Source organism: Schistocerca piceifrons, chromosome 2 (genome assembly GCF_021461385.2).
Source record: "Schistocerca piceifrons isolate TAMUIC-IGC-003096 chromosome 2, iqSchPice1.1, whole genome shotgun sequence".
NCBI lineage: Eukaryota > Metazoa > Arthropoda > Insecta > Orthoptera > Acrididae > Schistocerca > Schistocerca piceifrons.
Genome location: NC_060139.1, coordinates 1,126,909,591 through 1,126,927,170, shown reverse-complemented (window position 1 = coordinate 1,126,927,170; position 17,580 = coordinate 1,126,909,591). Strand labels below are relative to the sequence as shown.

At 41.1% G+C, this 17,580-nt stretch overlaps 1 pseudogene; it reads right to left on the bottom strand.

Moving 5' to 3' along the window:
• Nucleotides 1-17,580, bottom strand: part of LOC124776188 — a 55,252-nt pseudogene that overhangs the window by 20,661 nt on the left and 17,011 nt on the right.

The following is a 17,580-nucleotide window of genomic DNA, read 5'->3' as shown; positions in this document are numbered from 1 at the left end:
AATACTGTATGTACTGTACTTACAAGGAGCTCCAATAGATGGCAGTGGCATGAAACCATGCAATACGAATAAGAAACACACTAGAGCTTCAACCAACACACGCACGAATTGACGATACTTGGACTTTTGACACGCACCAGTGCACTGATTAGCACTAGATTGCCAAAAAACACCAACAAATGCTTGGCTCCAGGTGCATGCAAATTGAAACTTGTCAAGTGTCAATCTAGCTAGCCAAAAGTGTAGCTGCACGAGAGTTTACTGTACTTGTTCTCAGATGGCAGTCACAGATGTGAACAGGTTACAATGTACTCACTACACTACACAGTGATGCTCCCTTGTAGTGGTCTGATGTAGTCAACTGGAACATTGATTATGAGTATGCCCTTACTTTCCAACATCAGGCCACTATCAGATCCAAATACTCCAAAAGTACAGATGCAAGGTTTAACCAGGCGACCAAATGGACATCCACAATGAGGTTTCTTTCAAACTCTCATCAGATAATGCTGTCTCACACCAATATGCAGCACCTTCATATCCTCCAGAGTGATGATTCAACATCTGATGCTATTCGCATCCCTTATATACCACATGATGCTTGCTAAACAGCAATAAAAACAAAGAACACTAATGAATAATGAAGGAAAAGACAGACTCTTACTTACCATAAAGAAGATACCTTAGGCTGCAGATGGGCAGAATTAAAAGACACTTACATAAAGTTTCAGCCACAGCCATCACCAGTAAGTAGTAATCTGTCTTTTCCAACATTGTTGATATTCCTACTGGAGTTTCCATTGTTTCAAGGACACTGATGCTTTTCTGTGAGTGTTTCCTTTATGATGTTTTCTGCATTTTAGCTTTTTTTTTAAAAAAAGAAAAAAAAAGAAAGAAAGAAAAAAAAAAAAGATTTGTTGCTGGAAAACTTCTGAGTTACAACAGCCATATATGGTTATCTGGTGGACCTTGCAGAACCAAATTCTAGGGCTGAAATGTATTGTTGACCAATGGGCATTAATCAGACTGAATACTAAATAAAAAATTAAATCCAATTTTACACAAAAACACAGGTTCTATCACTGTTGTTTTTCGTTCTATTTTGCTCTTATGTTTGCTATGACTTGTTAAGCAGAAATTTTCTTTCTATCTATAGAGTTACATTTGCTATAATGTATCTTGCCTGCATGTTGTTTCTTCTTTCTTCTCACTGCTGCCCCAATCATGGCAAGCAAGTCATCCTCACTGCATTTGCTTCGTATTGCATCTCTGAAACAACAGTTAAAACACCCGTTAAACAGTACCAGGCAATTACCACACAGTGAAATGTTGGTACACTAAAAAGGAAGAAAAACTTTGCAGAAATCTTCAACAGTAATCTTGTAGTCTGCAGTAGGCAACAGCAGGATAACAAACCCACTGGACAAGAATGGGAAAGTCATGATAGAAGTTACTTTTATTTTTATAAATAAACAGGTATCTTACACAAATGCTCAAGAGTATACATAGGATCTTGGGCTGAAGAGGTGGAGCAGAAACAGACATTAGTTTTGTTGAAGAGGGAGTAGCGGAACACAGCATAATTTCTTGCAAAATGAAGACAAATTTATTGATAAACTGTTAATTAATTGCCAAGCTCACTAATGTGACCATTTTACAACAGGTACTTACTGCTTGGAGTATATGTGAATTTTCAGGCTTCCCTGATAGATCTGTTGCAAAAACACTTTGGGTTCCCCACCAGATAACATTATGCAAGTCCCTCCCTCAATATTTCAGTGACACAACGTTTTGGCATCTTCAGGTGGTGGTGATTTCCACCATCACTGCTGCAAGATGCAACTGGCAATTTCCACGTGACAGCTTTGAAATTTATCATGTGGATGACTATGACCATCATATTTAGAATTCAGAGGATTTCATAGAATACCTGAAGATGCTTAAACTAGAACTTTCAGATCTTTTAGTTAGCTCAAATGTTATATCATTACTTACAAAAGTGCCCCTGCAGCCCTCATTAGAGATTATTAGCAGCAAGTTTGAGAAAGAAATTGTGGTGCTGTTTAAACATGTGCATACCTCATCCTATTTCTTATGTAACACCAACTACTTTGATCAAGTGGACAGTGTTCCCATGGGAAACCCTCTATTTCCCTTAGTAAATATCCAACATTCCTCCTTCTGGCAGAATGCTGAAGAGACATTTGTGGTGTGGCCCACATAATACAGACACTACCTATGTTCCTGCAGCATTTGCACTCACTCCATCTGAATATTCAGTTCACTGTGTAAGTACAATAAGATAGCAGCTTAACATCCCTGGATGTCACGGTTAGAAGAAAAGCTGACAGAACACTGGGGCATAGTCTCTACTGAAAACTGATACACACAGAGTTTTATTTGCGGTCCAAAAGTTGCCGTCACCCTGCACAGTGTGGTAGTGTCTTACACTCCCTGGCACATAGAGCACACGTGATCTCAGATACCGACAGTCTGCCTGGTGAACTGTAACACCTAAGAACAGTGTTCCAGCAGAATGTTTATTCTTGTAAACAGATCTGAAATGTGTTCTGAGCAAAGCAAGTTCAGTGTAGGGATGTAAATGAAGATACTTAGACAAGCACTGCAAATGGCTTTCTTGCCATATTTCAGTGGCATGTTTTCAAAAATAGGAAGAATCGCTAAGAGAAACAGAATCAAGTGTGTTTCTCGTCTACCAGCAAAACTAAGGAATTGCTTGGGTTCAGTTAAAGACAATCTTGACCTTAGAAAACACAGATCATATATAAGATCTGATGCCATTATGGGAAATCTTATATAGGGCAGACACCTCACATTGTGCAAGAACACTGTGTTCAACAGCGCTGACAAAAATGCCACCCAGTAAATTAGTGGTAGCAGAGCACTGCCTGAATACAGGGCACCACACGTTTCCCAAGAGGACTGAAATTTTATCCTCAGCATCATCACTCTAGGATTGTGTTTTTAAGAATGAGGCATGTATCCATACGGTGGGCAATCTTACCAACAGGAATATGGAATTTTGACTAAGCACTGCCCAGAATCCAGCACTGACTGCCATGAAATTAAAACAGTAGAAACCAGATCCTCCGATGTATGACCTGATGCAGCACCTTGCAGAGAGTTAATTCAGCTTTTAACCACACGAGTGTCCAGAAGTGCAGTCATTGCCCACAATACATAAGCAGAAGGCTACTATGAATGGCATTTCCATCCAACTGGGAGTGCCTGTCCACACATTCGTACTCCTGCTTCTAGCCTGACAAATTTCAATTCTGCTGTGCGAATATCACCAGTCACATCTTGCAGCAGTGATGACAGGACCCACCACTACCTGAAGATGACAAACAGTTGTGTTGGTGAAATATTGTGAGGCTTGCACAAAGTTATTCAGTGGCAAATCTGAGAAGATTTGTATACATTATTTTTCTGTGATGCAGGTAATGTGCAGCAAAATGTGATAACTTTCTGCATTTGCCTTTTTATAAATTTCAAAATACCCCAAAAATTGGTGAGAAACACTGAACATATGACGTAACCAGATGACATACCCCACAGCATGTGCAGCAGTTGGGGCTGAGTGTAAAGGAATGATTGAGCAGTGCAATACTTTCATTTGAGCAAACAGAGCAAATTTCGAAAACATTTTGTAAATATGATCTGTTGTAAATGTAGATGTTACAAAATTATTGTCCCTGCTGATTTTGTGTTTTTTGCTTCTGTCCCTTCTCTTTTTGTTTACAGACATTAGTTAGTAAAGAAACCATAGGTCATTTAATGGCAATGATGCTATTCTGAAGTTTATACTCATCTACTTGTTATGCAATATGGTAGGTTTTCATTGTACTGTACTTTGCAAGAAATCAAGGAAACTGCAAGATCGGTAAATAAAATAATAAACTTCAATATAAATACATAATTGTTTAACACAATGAAAAAATACTACCTGCCAGATGCAAGACTCAAATCCTGAACACCATCACTAAAGTCGCACACGTGTGTCCGTAGCCACAATGATATGAATACTTGACTTGGGTTGGGATGATCAAGTGTGACAGGCCGAGAGGCTCAACCACTGCAAGCATGGCAAGGTACATCATCTGGTGACATTTGTCATTCGCTTTTGACACATTTCCCAACATTTGTATCGTATCCAACATTTGTGATCCCATGTGTCTTGTATTAAATTACTTGTCTCAGGGTCATATACAGTGCTTTGGAGGTTTTTAAATGATAATACGCATCACCCTGTCTGTGTGTGTGTGTGTGTGTGTGTGTGTGTGTGTGTGTGTGTGTGTGTGTGTGTGTGTTTATATATATGAAACAAATGCTAACAAAGAGATAGAGGGCCTGGCCAGTACTTACCTCAGCTCAGTACATCCGATAGATACACAAAACAGAACAGAAAATTGACGTATCCTAGCTTTCGGAACTTCGTTCCTTCATCAGGGAGGAGAGAGGGGAAAAAAGGGGAAGAAGGGAAAGTGGATTCAGTTATTCACAACCCAGGTTATGAAGCAACAGGGGAAAGGTAAACAGGGAGGGTAGCAAAGATGGAGGCATGGATGTCAGAGGGAAGCCAAAGATATTCTACTGTAATTACTGTGCCAGCTTCAAACCAAGGAGGATGAATACAGAAGTAAAGAGGCACATAGTATAAAGATAAACGCAACTATGTAGGATGAAAAGATGCGTGAATGGCTAAAGAGGAAAGGGAAAGAGGAGAAGACTAAAGAGTAAATGGGAGTGAGGTTGGTTAACATATGTTCAGTCCAGGGGGATGGCGGGATGAAAGGATGTGTTGGAGTGCAAGTTCCCATCTCTGCAGTTTCGAGATACTGGTGTTGGGTGGAAGAAGCCAAATGGCACATATGGTGTAGCAGGTTCCTAGGTCCCTAGAATTATGCTGGAGGGCATGCTCCGCTACTGGGTATTGGACATCTCCTAGGTGGACAGTTCGTCTGTGCCCATTCACACGCTCAGCCAGTCTAGTTGTCGTCATACCAAAGTAAAAGGCTGTGCAGTGCAGGCATGTCAGCTGATAAATGACATGTTGTCTCACATGTGGCCCTGCCTTGAGTTGTGTATGTTATACCAGTAGCGGGGCAGGAGTAGTTGGTTGTGGGGGGATGCATGGGGCAGGTTTTGCATCGGGGTCGGTTACAGGGGTAGGAACCGCTGGGTAGAGAAGGTGGTCTGGGAATATTGTAGGGTTTGACAAGGATGTTACGGAGGTTAGGGGGTCGGCAAAAGGCAACTCTGGGTGGTGTGGGGAGAATATTGTCAAGGGATGATCTCACTTCAGGGCTTGACTTGAGAAATTCATATCCGTGGCAGAGTAATTAGTTGACTTATTCGAGGCCAGGATAATATTGGGTGAAAAGGGGGATGGTTCTGGGTGGTCTGGGGGTAGTAACATTGTTGTTGGGTGGGGAGGAATGTATTGCTTGGGAGATCTGTTTGTGGACAAGGTCTGCAGGATAGTTGTGGGAGAGGAATGCACTGATATATAATATAATAGAGGGAAACATTCCAAATGGGAAAAATATATCTAAAAACAAAGATGATGTAACTTACCAAACGAAACCGTTGGTATGTTGATAGACACACAAACAAACACACACACAAAATTCAAGCTTTCGCAACCCACAGTTGCTTCATCAGGAAAGAGGGAAGGAGAGGGAAAGATGAAAGGATGTGGGTTTTAAGGGAGAGGGTAAGGAGTCATTCCAACCCTGGGAGTGGAAAGACTTACCTTAGGGGGGAAAAAGGACAGGTATACACTCACGCGCGCGCACACACACACACACACACACACACACACACACACACACACACACACACACACACATATATTCATCCGCACATATACAGACACAAGCAGGGTATATGTGCGGATGGATATGTGTGTGTGTGTGTGTGTGTGTGTGTGTGTGTGTGTGTGTGTGTGTGTGTGTGTGTGGCATACTGATCTGAACTATGCAGCCTTCAAATGGAAGTTTTTTGATCACCCCTTATTTTTCACCCTGCCACCTTGGCAATATGTACCGCAAATCATCAGACAGACGACCTTCCTGCATGCTCCGAGCATCCCCTGGTGCTGTTCCGAACCAATGCTAATCTTTGTAACTGTGACGAGCAGTGTGCAGATTGCATCTTTGTATCCCACAAAGAGGTGACAGTTCCCAGTGGCATGAATGGTTACTGTTTATTGACTGTCACTGAGTTGGTGAGTCATTTGCTAAATCAGATCTTCTGAAGGAAGATTTAACAAAAAGAGCACATCCAGGAAAGGATGAAAGCATGTCTAATTAACTGGAACACAAAATTAATAATTAGTGGTGACAAAGATCCTCTGCAATAAAAAATAATGTCCACTTACTTCATGTATTAGTCTTCAAGTGACAGAATATATGTAACTGTGTCCTTATTTACACTGATTAAACAATGTAAATTCCAGGTAGGAATATCAACAGTGCAGGGAAAGATAGATCAGTATTTACCGTAAAGAAAACAAAGTTGCACACAGGCACAACACACAAGCAAGCACACTGCGCGCGCACACACGCACGCACGCACACACAGAGAAAAAAAAACTGCCAAGTCCAGCAGCTAGGGGCAAGCTGCTGGAGTTGGCAGTCATATGTGTGTGACATGTGCTTGCCTGTGTGTATGAATGTGTGTGTTTCTCTGTATTTCTTTTGCTGATGAAGGCTGTGGCCGAAAGCTTTGTGTAAGTGCCTTTTTAATTGTGCCTGTCTACAATGTAACATGTCTCCTTTACAGTAAGCAGCAATCTATGTTTTCCTATATTTTTCATTTACACAGATGTAATTAACAAATCAGAGTCTATTTATTCCAGAGAAGTGACATTTTGTTCATGACAGTTCAGCACAAATCTGATTTTTTATATACAGCAAGGCTACCTATAAATTATTCTGTGTGCCAGTGTTCATGCTGACTATAGGGATTCACACTGATCATGTGTAATTTGACATCTGGTCCTGTAAACTTACTTCTGCTCAACGTGAAAAATTCTCCAATCCACATTTTGTAATTAACCTTAACATATCAAATAATGCACCCTTCAATATAACTGCTTATTGTCCACTTCCCATCACTCTATTCCCAATGTCAACCCAGCTGACCTCTACTTCTAATCCAAAAACCATGGTTGACTCAATGTTTGCTATTGCAAGCTATTGCAACACAAAAGTGCCAGAGGCACCAGTAATGATATATAATTAAAAATACTAGAAAGTAAGGCTCACCGGTTAGTTCATGCTAAGACAAACACTACAAGTGTCTAAGACACTGCGCTCTCACACAAGTACGAGGTCTGAATACATTCCAGTTACGATACACTAAACTATTTCATTCACGGTGGCAATATACATACTCTCTCCCCAATAAACAGAATAGTTATAACTCAATTGTTCACAAGTGTATATTATGACTCTTGCCACAGCTATGCAGTCAGTATGCCACAGGCGTGCCATAGAAAGGGATCAGGTTCAATTCCTTGTAGAGCCGGGAAATTCTGCTCGGTGGACAGACTGGAATAGGGTACACTCTGCTTGTAGTTCCAGCTGAGGAGCTACTCAAGTGAGAAGTAGTGTCTTCAACTTCTGGAAGTTGATAACAGCCTGGAGAGTTGTATACTGACCCCCTAACTCTCCATAGATATATAGTAGAGGACATCTCTCGAAGAGCATTGCGTGGTCTTCTGGGCCCAATGCAGAGTTCCTTTATCAATGTATATTGTATATCACCACTTGTACACACTCATCAGCACAGTACCATGTTGTCTCTTCACGTGGCAAATTTTTATTCCCTTGTTTCCAGATCAACATTTTTCCTCTTCTCTCTCTCTCTCTCTCTCTCTCTTTTTTTAACTGTCATTACTTGCACCACAAATATTCCACACAGTTTATGCTCACTCCTCACTCCTTCAATGATACTGCCCATCCTTCTCTAGTGTGCGAGTTGTCCCTGCTTTCCTGCGTGTTTGTTGGTTTAAACACCCTTGTTTCAAAAGAGAGTGACAGCTTAGATACAGTCTTGTCAACATTTTGTATTTTTATTTAGCAATTATTGTTTGAGCCTTATAGGCGAATGTCACAAGATATTGTCAACCACTGCATTCACTAGATTGGAATGGGGTTCATGGTAACTTATCAATTCATTTTTTAAGTTGCTGTTATCTTTTTCATCCTATCTTGGACTAGCTTTTCCATACTCCCACTCTATTTTACGTAGTCAAACAGTTATCTGCCCTTGCAAACTTGCTCCTTTACCACCAAGTTAACTAATACTGGGCAGCCTAACAGAAGTTCCAATATCCAGTCTTTCACCACAATTCACCTACACACACTTTTCACTCACTGATTTTCTTTTTTCAATGTCATAAATATTTTGCTTTCACAGACTGCTGTGCTTTGAACATAAAATTGTAGGAACATCTGCCTCACATGTCAGTTTTTTTTTTTTATTTATTAAAGAATATGCTCCTTGCTTATCCCTATCTGCTTCTGATACATTTCCATTCTCACTTTTATTTTGTTTTGATCCATTTCTTTTTTCTTTGATAGACAAGTCAAACAACAATGGCAATATGTTGCAGCCCCCTGTGTTTCACCCTACTTACTACGAACTTACTTTTCTTAGCTTCCAATTTCATTAGTCATTTGGTTTCTAAGATACTTAAATTAATTGTTTGACCCTATATTTTTATATCTTATTTTACCTTCGGTTGATAAAGGATTTCTGTTATGTTCACAAAGAGAGAGCTGATTCTTCCCACCCCCCACCCCCCTTACCATGTCCTGAAACAAACTTATCGCCAAGTAACTTGCAGTTTTTTTCTTATTATTAATCTCTTAGTCTAGTCATCAATTTAAAAGTGTCAGTTGTTGGTCCCATTGTCTAATAATTTGTACATTTATACACATGAAGTTCCAATTTTTATTTGGAACATATAGACTCTGATAATCATGAATCACAGTTCAAATGGCTCTGGGCACTATGGGACTTAACATCTGAGCCAAGGCAGGATTCAAACCTGCGACCGTAGCAGTCGCGCGGTTCTGGACTGAAGTGTCTAGAACCGCTCGGCAACGGTGGCTGGCAAATCATAGTTACCATCACATGGACAGAAATACTGTGTTAACTTTATTACAACCAAGGGACATAGCTAAAAATGTCTTTACATAATTTCCAGTCCTGATTACTTTCCTTTAATTTAATCTCACAAATAGGTTAGTGTAACATGATGTTGACAGAGGCAAATTATATATACTCACAAATTATTTAGTTAGAGGTATCTGGTTTGTATGTCTTGGAGGGAGGAGGGTGCAAGCTGAAAACTTCAAGAAAAGATTACTCATTTCATACCTGCTGGATTTAACTGCAGTTTATCTCTTCCATATACCAACCACATACCTAATGTGCATGGCAAACAGTTTGAAAGTATTATTCTATACTCAGCATTTGGAACTATCAGTTCCTTCATGAGAGAGGAAAGAGGGATAAGTTTCTGAAGGTCTGAAAGGTCACTCGGACTCCACGACTAATGTGAGGACAAGAGGAACAAATGTGTCTATAAGAAGTTTTGGAATTTCACCTTCTGAAGGTAAAATACTGATCAGTCTGTCAGTCTTCTAGTAATTTTATGGTTTCCTCGCATGAATTTTCACTTGGACACGATTATTCTATGTTTCATCACTCACCTGAGAGATATCTCTGAATTCCCAAAGAGACACACCTTCAAATTGCCATCAGCTGTTATCCGTAAACGGTTGCACGTGCCACAGAAGTGTTCACTCATTGAGGTAATAAATCCCACATGTCCCTTCAAGCCCGGGACATGGGATGCCTGCAAAAAGAAATTGTAAGAAAATAGCTACTGCTGTTGTGAATATACTATAAATGTGTTGCTCACCAAGTGGAGGAAGGAGAAAACGTGCATTAAGGGGAGTTTGAACGCCCTATCCTGACAATGTTAAATTTAGTGACTTAACTTCCCCGTATTTCAGGAACAACTGTAGCCATTGACAAGAAACTTTTACAGCACATTAAACTATATGTTCTGAGTCTTACAATAATTGCATTTCAGCCACTGCTTTTGGAAATACAATTTTTTAATTACACAGTTAAAATTTTGTGTACTTTTTTGTATGTTATTCTAAATAATTTTATTTATACATAACATTATGTTCTTCTTTTAGTTCGGAAGACTCAGGATACATATGTTATTACTCCCTGAAAATTTGAATTCGCTACTCGAAGTAGTTTCTGAGATTTAGGGAAAAATGCAAGAGAAAATGTAAATTTTCAGGAAGAGTTTTTAAAGTTTTAATAGACTGTTACTTAATATATGCTTAACATTTTATTTTTAGTCACTCAGAAGCACCCTGCACCATACTGTATATCATCCTCTTGATCTTTTTTAAGTTTTTTCTTGTTTTCTTCTTTCTGGACTCCGTAGTGGCCAACTGTGCTGCATACTCTGCTTTACCAGTACAAACCTTGTCCATCCATTCAAATTCTCTGATGCAGTTTGCTCCAGAATTAATTCCCATATGTTGTAGCACTTTCACGCTACCAATGCTGCCATCATTAAAAGCAATAACAGCATGACTGACCCCCACTTTAGTGTCTTCATTACAAGAAAAGCATTTTTTGGTCTACATCTACATCCATACTCCTCAAGCCACCTGACGGTGTAGGGTACCTTGAGTACCTCTATTGGTTCTCCCTTCTATTCCAGTCTCGTATTGTTTGTGGAAAGAAGGATTGTCGGTATGCCTCTGTGCGGGCTCTAATCTCTCTCATTTTATCCTCATGGTCTCTTCGCGGGATATACATAGGAGGGAGCAATATACTGCTTGACTCCTCGGTGAAGGTATGTTCTCGAAACTTCAGCAAAAGCCCGTACCGAGCTACTGAGCGTCTCTTCTGCAGAGTCTTCCACTGGAGTTTATCTAACATCTCTGTAATGCTTTCGCGATTACTAAATGATCCTATAACGAAGCATGCTGCTCTCTGTTGGATCTTCTCTATGTCTTCTATCAACCCTATCTGGTACGGATCCCACACTGCTGAGCAGTATTCAAACAGTGGGCGAACAAGCGTACTGTAACCTAATTCCTTTGTTTTCGGATTGCATTTCCTTAGGATTCTTCCAACGAATCTCAGTCTGGCACCTGATTTACCGACGATCAACTTTATATGATCATTCCATTTTAAATCACTCCTAATGCATACTCCCAGATAATTTATGGAATTAACTGCTTCCAATTGCTGACCTGCTATATTGTAGCTAAATGATATGGGATCTTTCTTTCTATGTATTCGCAGCACATTACACTTGTCTACATTGAGATTCAATTGCCATTCCCTGCACCATGCATCAATTCGCTGCAGATCATCCTGCATTTCAGTACAATTTTCCATTGTTGCAACCTCTCGATATACTACAGCATCATCCGCAAAAAGCCTCAGTGAACTTCCGATGTCATTCACAAGGTCATTTACGTATATTGTGAATAGCAACGGTCCTACGACACGCCCCTGCAGCACACCTGAAATCACTCTTACTTCGGAAGACTTCTCTCCATTGAGAATGACATGCTGCGTTCTGTTATCTAGCAACTCTTCAATCCAATCACATAATTGGTCTGATAGTCCATATGCTCTTACTTTGTTCATTAAACGATTGCGGGGAACTGTATCGAACGCCTTGTGGATGTCAAGAAACACAGCATCTATTTGGGAACCCGTGTCTATGGCCCTCTGAGTCTCGTGGACGAATAGCGCGAGCTGGGTTTCACATGATCGTCTTTTTCGAAACCCATGCTGATTCCTACAGAGTAGATTTCTAGTTTACAGAAAAGTCATAATACTCGAACATAATACATGTTCTAAAATTCTACAACTGATCGATGTTAGAGATATAGGTCTATAGTTCTGCACTTCTGTTCGATGTCCCTTCTTGAAAACGGGGATGACCTGTGCCCTTTTCCAATTCTTTGGAACGCTATGCTCTTGTAGAGACCTACAGTACACTGCTGCAAGAAGGGGGACAAGTTCCTTCGCATACTCTGTGTAAAACTGAACTGGTATCCCATCAGGTCCAGTGGCCTTTCCTCTTTTGAGTGATTTTAATTGTTTCTTTATCCCTCTGTCATCTATTTCAATATCTACCATTTTGTCATCTGTGTGACAATCTAGAGAAGGAACTACAGTGCAGTCTTCCTCTGTGAAACAGCTTTGGGAAAAGACATTTAGTATTTCGGCCTTTAGTCCATCATCCTCTGTTTCAGTACCTTTTTGGTCACAGAGTGTCTGGACATTTTGTTTTGATCCACCTACCACTTTGACATAAGAGCAAAATTTCTTAGGATTTTCTGCCAAGTCAGTACATAGAACTTTACTTTCGAATTCATTTAACGCCTCTCGCATGGCCCTCCTCACATTACATTTCGCTTCGCGTAATTTTTGTTTGTCTGCAAGGTGTTGGCTATGTTTATGTTTGCTGTGAAGTTCCCTTTGCTTCCGCAGCAGTTTTCTAACTCGGTTGTTGTACCACACTGGCTCTTTTCCATCTCTTACGATCTTGCTTGGCACATACTCATCTAATGCATATTGTACGATGGTTTTGAACTTTGTCCACTGATCCTCAACACTATCTGTACTTAAAACAAAACTTTTGTGTTGAGCCGTCAGGTACTCTGAAATCTGATTTTTGTCACTTTTGCTAACCAGAAAAATCTTCATACCTTTTTTAATATTTCTATTTACGGCTGAAATCATCGATGCAGTAACCACTTTATGATCGCTGATTCCCTGTTCTGCATTAACTGTTTCAAATAGTTCAGGTCTGTTTGTCACTAGAAGGTCTAATATGTTATCGCCATGAGTCGGTTCTCTGTTTAACTGCTCAAGGTAGTTTTCAGATAAAGCTCTTAAAAAATTTCACTGGATTCTTTGTCCCTGCCACCCGTTATGAAAGTTTGAGTCTCCCAGTCTATATCCGGCAAATTAAAATCTCCACCCAGAACTATAACATGGTGGGCAAATCTACTCGAAATATTTTCCAAATTATCCTTCAGGTGCTCAGCCACATCAGCTGCTGAGCCAGGGGGCCTATAGAGACATCCAATTACCATGTCTGAGCCTGCTTTAACCATGACCTTCACCCAAATTATTTCACATTTCGGATCTCCGTCAATTTCCTTCGATACTATTGCACTTCTTATCGCTTTAAACATGCCTCCCCCTTCACTGTCCAGCCTGTCTCTGCGGTATACATTCCAATCTGAGTTTAGAATTTATTACTGTTTACATCTGGTTTCAGACAACTTTCTGTCCCTAGTACTATGTGGGCATTGTGACAGTTTATTAATGAGAGCAGTTCTGGGACATTTCTATAGATGCTCCTGCAGTTTACTATTAGCACATTAATATTGTTATTCCCTGTTGCATTTTGTCTATTTCTACCTTGTCACATCTCAGGAGGTGTCTTGTCGGGCCTAGGGAGGGAATTCTCTAACCTAAAAAACCCACATGTGCACTCCACACATACTCCACTACCCTTGTAGCCGCTTCTTGCATGTAGTGCACAAATGACCTATTCAGGGGGACCCTACATTTCTCCACCCGATAGCGGAGGTCGAGAAATTTGCACCCCAGATCTCCGCAGAGTGGTCTGAGCCCTTGGTTTAAGCCTTCCACTCGGCTCCAAACCAGAGGACCACTATCGTTTCTGGGAACGATACTGCAAATAGTTAGCTCAGATTCCACCCCGCGAGGCTTTCCGCCTTCACCAACTCTGCTAACTGCCTGTACGAACTGAGGATGACCTCTGAATCCAGACGGCAGGAGTCATTGGTGCCGACATGAGCAACAATTTGCAGTCGGGTGCACCCAGTGCTCTCTATCACTGCCGACACGGCCTCCTCCACATCTCGGATGAGACCCCCGGCAAGCAGACAGAGTGAACACCGACCTTCTTCCCCGACCTTTCCGCTATTTCCCTAAGGGGCTCCATCACCCGCCTAACGTTGGAGCTCCCAATAACTAATAAACCCCTCCCCCCCATGTGCCTGCTCGGACCTTGCTGAAGGAGTGGCCACATGTCCACTCACAGGCAGAACGGACGATGCTACACGGCCAGCCTCCACACTGACCCTCCGCCTCGTGCGCCGCGAACGCCGCTGAACCCGCCACTCCCCTTGGGAAGAGAGTGGCCCAACCGCGCCCGGTACCCGCAAAGATGTGTCGACAGCAGGGTCAGTGGGTGAAGCATGTAACACCTGGGGTGTACCATGCAACGCACCAGACTCCCCACTGCCGCTACACTCCAAGGCTACAGCCTGAAGACGACTAATCGCGGCCATCAACACGTTCAGCTGTTCGCGAACAGTGGCCAGCTCCTCCTGTGTCCGTACACAGCAGTCTCACATCCTATCCATCCTAAGAAATCAATTTACTGTAGAGAGTTAATCAACTTACAACTAGACTGCTAATTCACTAAAGGCGGCTGATAGTTGACTAAATTGTGGTTACTAGATACTTCCTGTAGAAAACAATGAAAATAGCACTACCTGTCTCTGGACTGTATTCAAAACAAACACTAGCACTACTGGCACTATGGCTGACTAAACGGACTCTCTCTGACTGTATTCAAAACAAACACAAAATCTATGGAACACTATTACTAGCACTCGACAATTAAAGCTTCCTAAAAGCAAAAACACACGAAAGAAGAAGTGACAAGTAAGAAAAATAGAGTTAACACTTAAACTAGCGTAGCTCGCTGCACAGCAGACGTGACGCAGACGGCAGTTACGATGACACTGACACTATAAGATTATTGAATGACTCATTGGGATTTTGAGTCTGACAATGCAGACACTTCTTCAAGAATTCAGGATTGCCAGGTCTCTGTAAACAGGTTTTATGACATCCACAACTGCTGCTGGGATGGAATGTTTATGGCTGTATGACCTGTTTGAGTACTGGGCATTGCGGTAATTGCACCATGAACCAGATCCAGGAGGGCAAAGATGGTGTACTGGTTTATCATCAGCTGACAGTCTCTGGAAGAAGGTAGCCCATACTGCCTGCTTCATTTTCAACAAATCCTCAGTATTATTTCTAATGGCAATCTCATAATACTGTTGTAGTTCATCAATCATTTTGTCTGTCAGCCTGCTTCTTATGGTCTTACCACCTGGAAGTTTCTTATCTCTCAAACTTTGTTTCAACTTCCTCAATCTGGTACCCATCCTCTTCTGGACATGACCAACACATTCCATTTCTGTGATAAGCTTCTCACCATAAGGCTGAGTGGCTACTACACTGTTATATGCATTTGAGTCTGCCTAACCTAAGAACTTAGTGTAACACACTCGCCTTTAGTTTACAGATCGATTATAAATTTCAACAGCTGCACAGGCCTCCGTACGACTAGTTGTCCTTCATAATTTCTGTCACAGATATGCCCTTCTTCATTCCCTGATTTATACTTATAACAATGTTTGGTTAAAATCTGGAAATCTATTAGCTTTCCAGTATCCACACTGGTCACTGTAGCAACAGAATTCTTAGAACTGCAGCTGCGCTTCTACCAAGTGCCCCAAAAGCTACTGATATGTCAATCATACCATCGTTTATTTCAGCAGCTTCATTTGCAGCACCCTTAATTGACTCACATGCAGCAGATTTCACAGCAGCTCCAATAAATCCTGCATACTTGTCCATTTTACAAAGTGGGCGTGGCATATACATCATGACACACATTGTTTCTGCTGCAGTGTGTCCTTTGCCAATAGCTCTCAATCCATAAAACCACCTAACATTTATTTCAAAATAATTATCTTTACCCTTATCAGAATTCCAAAATGAATGAGTATATTTACAACTGGCAGAATTAATGATAAGTTTCCTGGCTTGTCCATTTGATACCTCATGTAAACTAACTGGCCCTCCACATACATACAGCACACACATTCACATAACACCCCTGTTAGGATGTGTAAATGTATCAGAATATAACCTAACCTACCGTTTACATGAGTTTTGTTTTGAGATAACTGTGTTATCACTATGTTTCATTTTAATCTTCAAAGCACTAATGGGTGTTTCGCTAGATACTCATGAGTTTGCCAGTATTTCATTGTCTGTAACTTCACACACCACATGCTGAACACAATGTTTCTCTTTATTCAAAAATTTATTACCATGAAACCCACATTTCTTAAAAACACTTCATTTTGGAGTCATACTTTTTGAGAGATTTACCAGTCTATTCGTCACTTTTCCTCGGAAAAACGTTAGCACTTCGATATACAAAGCATGTTTATACTATGAAAAGATACGATACTATTTTTGACACTGCTACCAATACAAACACATAATTTAACCTTCATAACACAGCAATCCACAGCTTTCTACAGAGTGGTCCATTAATAGTGACCGGGCCAAATATCTCACGAAATAAGCATCAAATGAAAAAACTACAAAGAACGAAATTCGTCTAGCTTGAAGGGAGAAACCAGATGGCGCTATGGTTGGCCTGCTAGATGGCACTGCCATAGGTCAAACTCATATCAACTGCATTTTTTAAAAATAGGAACCCCCATTTTTTTATTACCTATTCATGTAGTACGTAAAGAAATATGAGTGTTTTAGCTGGACCACTTTTTTCGCTTTGTGATAGATGGGGCTGTAATAGTCAAAAATGGTTCAAATGGCTCTGAGCACTATGGGACTTAACTCATGAGGTCATCAGTCCCCTAGAACTTAGAACTACTTAAACCTAACTAACCTAAGGACATCACACACATCCATGCCCGAGGCAGGATTCGAACCTGCGACCGTAGCGGTCGCGCGTTTCCAGACTGTAGCGCCTAGCACCGCTCGGCCACTCCGGCCAGCTGCTGTAATAGTCACAAACATGTAAGTATGTGGTATCACATAACATTCCGCCAGTGTGGACGGTATTTGCTTCATGATACATTACCCGTGTTAAAATGGACCGTTTACCAATTGCGGAAAAGGTCGATATCGTGTTGATGTATGGCTATTGTGATCAAAATGCGCAAGGGGCGTGTGCTATGTATGCTGCTCGGTATCTTGGACGACATCATCGAAGTGTCCGGACCATTCGCCCGATAGTTACATTATTTAAGGAAACAGGAAGTGTCCAGCCACATGTGAAACACCAACCACGACCTGCAACAAATGATGATGCCCTAGTAGGTGTTTTAGCTGCTGGGGCAGCTAATCCACACATCAGTAGCAAACAAATTGCGCGAGAATTGGGAATCTCAAAAACGTCGGTGTTGAGAATGCTACATCAACATCGATTGCACCCGTACCATATTTCTATGCACCAGGAATTGCATGGCGATGACTTTGAACGTCATGTACAGTTCTGCCACAGGGCACAAGAGAAATTACAGGACGATGAAAGATTTTTTGCATGCGTTCTATTTAGCGATGAAGCATCATTCACCAACAGCAGTAACCTAAACCGCCATAATATGCACTATT